The 4,903-nt window shown below is 41.2% G+C and overlaps 1 protein-coding gene across 1 annotated transcript in view; it reads left to right on the top strand.

Annotated features, from left to right (window-relative positions):
- Positions 1-4,903, top strand: part of Ctnna2 (catenin alpha 2) — a 983,267-nt gene that overhangs the window by 842,632 nt on the left and 135,732 nt on the right. The window lies entirely within an intron of this gene.

Below are 4,903 nucleotides of genomic sequence, written 5' to 3'. Positions count from 1 at the left end.
CCCCCCCCCGCCCCCCACACACATCCAGGCCTAGGAAGCTTTGCATCCAAATGGACTAGGGTCACCAAAAGCCAGTAAGTGCAGTAGAAACAAGTCCCAGTGCCATATCAATGGCTTCTCAGTCAGCCCCCATTGTCAGCCACATTCAGAGTCCAGTTTGATCGCATGCTCATTCAGTCCTGGTACAGCTGGATTTGGTGAGCTCTCATTAATTAGAACAGGCACGCTGTCTCAGAGGGTGGACCAACCCTTCGCATTCCATACTTCCTTGCTCATCTTCTCCTTCCTTCTGCTCTTCAACCGGACCTTGGGAGCTCAGTCCGTTGCTTTGATGATGGTCTCTGTCTCTATCTCCATCCGATGCCAGACAAAGATTCCATGGTGATGTTTGAGATAATCATCAGTGTGAAAGTGGCAGCAGAGCAGAGGGGGCTTGAACTGATGCCACTTCTTAACACTGGCTGCAGAAGGAACTCTTTGGCTTTAAGGATGGCACTGATAGACACCTACAAATCTTCTAACTATTCAGTAGCCAGGTGATGGAAACACTCCAATGTGGCATGCACAATCAAAAAAGTTTCTGGTGATGAGCCTGTAGGAAAAACATCAAATGCTTGGGGAAGTATTGAAGAGTCTGGCCAAAAAAAGACAGCTTAGGGAAACTTTGGTCATATGACTGCAAATCACTAGTAATACAAGTTCCATGCATCATATTCACATTCACTCATGTGTGAGCTTGTGTTTGTGTGCACACAAGTGTGTGGTAGCCAGAGATCAATGCTGGGAATCTTCCCTAGTTACTCTTTACCTTATATTTTAAGTTAGGATTTCTTACTGAATCTAAATTTGATGATCATCTAGATTGTCTGGGTGGCATGCCCCAGGGATTTTCCTGTCTTTGTCTCCCCAGTGCTAGGACTGCAAGCACACTCTACGGTCATATGCATCTGATTCGCATGGAGTCATGTGTGCGAATGTTTGTGTGTGTGTGTGTGTGTGAGTGTGTGTGTGTGTGTGTGCATATGTGCACATGTAGAGGACAGAGCAGGGTTCTTCCTCGACTGTTGTCTTTCTTATTTTTGAAAACAGTTCCTCTCACTGAATCTGTAGCTCACCAATTCTGCTAGACTTGGCTGATGAGTGAGCTCAAGAAAGCCTGACTCTGCCTTTCCAGTGGTGGTGTTATAAATGTGTGTTGTCACACCTGTCTTGTGTTTAGGGGTTAGGAATTCAAGCCCAGGTTCTCATGCTTTCATGGCACCTGCTTTAGCTGCTGAACCACCACCACCAACCTAGACTCATTTATTTTTGGTAGTCCTTAGAGTCACTTTTAATATTTCTTTTGTTCTTTGTGACCTAACTTTTTCAATTTGTCTGATCACTCAATCTGGATGAATGAATGATTTTGTATTACATTACAAAGTCTGGCTTATTGGCAAGGATTGCACTAACCTGATACTTATCAGAATTCATTTTCCTACAGTATGTTATTTGTAGTAAGGAATTACAAGTAGCTGGTGTGTGTGTACTTATGCATGTGTGTGTGTGTGCATGTGTGTGTATGCACATGCGTGTGGATTAGTTCTGGCATAAGGGATTCGATACAGGTTTAGAATGTAGATAGCTGAAATTGCTAAAGTGGAATTAAAGATATTAATATGAAAAGGCCTGATCTGTGGTCTCAAACCATAGGGGATGGTTTTGATGACTTCAGAAGAACATCTTAGATATTAAATTAACATTGAGATAGCATGTGGTTAAAATCAGTACTGGGTAGGTGTGGAATGTTATGATGGGAAAATTGGATCACTCTGAGCTTCTCATTTGAAGCATCATTTCCCCAATCTGTCAAGTTCTCCCCCTCTTCTTACACCCACAGATGCACAGATTTTGGTTATGGTACTGCAAAGTCTCCAACTGTCCAAGAACATTCCATGCCCTTCTTGTCTTTGTGGAGAGAGCATGATCCCTCTGCAAGTCTTGCATCATGAATATTAGATATGTCAAATTATGTAGACACGCTTTTCTGTTGAATTTCTGCTTAAGTCTTGAATTTATTTTCATTCTACCTGCTGATTATATTTAATAGGTGTTTAGCATAGTCTTCAATTACCAGCAATAGTCATAACCTTGATGGAATATTTTTGTATTACATAAGAACCTAAGTGAGGTATTTTTTATATATATAATGGAACAGTCATGCCATGGCTATCCAAGTTGTGAGTGAATGAATGTTATTGATCTTTGGGTAAATTTGATCTCTGAAGTTGAATCTATAGACTTCATTTGTTAATTATTTTCAAAAACTCTAGAAAATGTAGTATTTGACCTCTTGCCTTAGCACTCTAGTAATTAAACCTGCTATCTTTTTACCATCTAGTTATAAATGATAAACTTATCCTGAAATATTTCTTCTTGCTTTATTAGATAAAAAATCCAAATTCCCACTCCCACTCCTCCTCCCATCCCCTCCAGGCATCCTCCCACCCAACCCCCCTCTAAGCCTAAGAGATGGTAAGGTAAGGCATTTTGCTTTGTGGAAAGTCCATTGCCCTCCTTATTGCATCTAGGCTGAGCAAGGTATAAGTTCAAAGAGAATAGGATCCCATGAAGCCAATAGAGACAAATCCAGTGCCGCTGCCAGTGGCCCCTCAGTCTTCCCCAACCATACAACTGTCAGCCACATTCAGAGGAACTAGTTTGGTCCTATGCTTGTTCCTTCTGAGTCCAGCTGGAGTTGGTGACCTCCCATTAGCTCAGGCAAACTGTTTCAGGGGATGAATTTTTCATGGATTTAACCTCTTTGCTCATGTTCTCATTCTTTCTACTCTTCAACTGGATTTTGGGAGCTCAGTCCAGTGCTCTGATGTGGGTCTCTGCCTCTGTTTCCATCTGCTGTGGGACAAAGGTTCTATTGTGATATTTAAGATAATCATCAGTCTGAGTACAGTGCAAGGTCAGTTCCGACACCCTCTCTTCTATGGCTTAGTGTCTTAGCTGGGGTCATCCTTGTGGATTCCTAGGACATTTTCTATAGCCAGGTTTCTTGCTAACCCCATAATGGTTCCCTCAATCAAGATATCTCTTTCCTTGCTCTTATATCTACCCTTCTTCCATCTCGACTATCCCATTCCATCAAGTTCTCCTCAACCCTCCCCTTTTCCTCTCCTTTCCCCCTTCTCTCCCACCTTCTACCCCTACCCCCATGCTTCCAATTTTGTCAGGAGATTTTTCCTGACATCTTTTAATTTATGCTTACAGATAATTGAGTAAGGAAGAAAAATTCAGTCACTCCCACATAGATAAGAATAGGTAGCTGTGTTATTTGTAGTTTCCCCTTGAATCTTAAAGGCATCTGTTACTACTTAAGGGAAAGATAGAGACCCGAGTTCATAAGTTTTGATGGGGGCAACAAAATTTCCAATATAACAGAAATGGTTTTGCCTATGTCTCTGTGATCTGTCCTCTCTATAATTTTCATTTTAAAATCAAGAAGTATCAGAGGTGTCAGGGAGGCATGGTTAAGAAAACAGGAAGGAATATGATCTTGAGGAAAGCAGATGATCACTGGCACATCCTGGAAGCATGTTTTTAAAAACAAACGCACTCTGTTCTTGCTGTATACATAATACCCCTAGAACCCCATTACCAAATCTAGATCTGGACAAGAAACAAGGTCATTGCATTTGTGGTGAGGGTAGCTTTGTTTCAGGCTTTGGTCACTTTAGCAGGGAGAGCATCAGAGAAAACTCCCACTTACAGTTCCCTAGTTAGATGTTCTCTAAATCCCCTTCTAGCCTTAACTCATGACTCATTTTTTTAAATGCCTCTATACCGTAGAAGTATTGGGAACAGGGTTGTCATTCCCCAGCAGGTGGCCTGACCATAGCTCTGAGCTTTAGATAATAATAGTCTGAAAATGATTCATTGACCTGCTCTGTCCTGACCTCCCCTGGACTCTGTGTCCCAGAAAGTTTCAAAATTATTCAAAGGCTGTCTTGCTGGGTTGGTGATGTTTCCTTAAAGGGTAGGAAAGAACTGAGGGCTAATATCTTCCCTCCCTCACTAAAGCAGCTCATAACACTGTGGTCTTTGAATAACTGCTGTGACTTTATAATAACTAAATTATTTTGAAATAACTAAGTCTAAAAAGGCTTAACTATTCATTAGATACATGTGATGGCTGTTCTTGGTTGTTAACTTGACTGCATCAAAAATGAACTAAAACCCAAGTGGCTGCATATACCTGTGAGGGATTATTCTTAACTAAATATTTTGAAGTGAGAAGATCTATCTTTAATCCATTGGGGGAGGTCCTCCTCCTGGTGGCAACCTCCATAAAGGACATAGAAGAAAGATTCTCTTACTCTTCTCCTGCTTGACCTCACTCTCAATGGCAAGTTCCTTCCTTCTCTGACAATAGAGTCTGCTTCTTCACATTTCTGAATATACAGACACATCCAGCCTTGTTGACTGAACAGCCATTGGATTCTTGGTCTTTCTGTTGGTGGACAGAAACTATAGCCTCTAAGTCACACTAGTAAAGCCATATTTTATATATACTTTCATTTTGCTGCTTTTGTTCTCCTAGAGAACTCCGGCTACTACAGTACAGATCTATAAAGGAGAAGTGTCTTTACTTGTAGAAAATGACATCCTTGAAACCAATCTTTGGATCAGTATGTGTTGTACAACCTAGGAGACTGGTCATGTCCATCACTCTTTTCTTTTCTTTTTTTTTAGGATTTGATAGTTTTATTATCCAAAGTTCTGATCCCTTGAGTTGAGGTTTCCAGAGGCCGTTTAGGAGAGATCCACAGGGATAATATGGTTGGTTTGTGATGCAGGGTTACTAGCTAGAGTGCCTCTGATTCACATGTCTTTTTTGTTGTTGTTGTTGTTG

Source organism: Alexandromys fortis, unplaced genomic scaffold (genome assembly GCF_014885135.2).
Source record: "Alexandromys fortis isolate MF-2015 unplaced genomic scaffold, M_Fortis_MF-2015_v1.1 scaffold_105, whole genome shotgun sequence".
Lineage (NCBI taxonomy): Eukaryota > Metazoa > Chordata > Mammalia > Rodentia > Cricetidae > Alexandromys > Alexandromys fortis.
The sequence above is the reverse complement of the archived record's forward strand: the minus strand, read 5'-3'. Positions and strand labels throughout refer to the sequence as shown.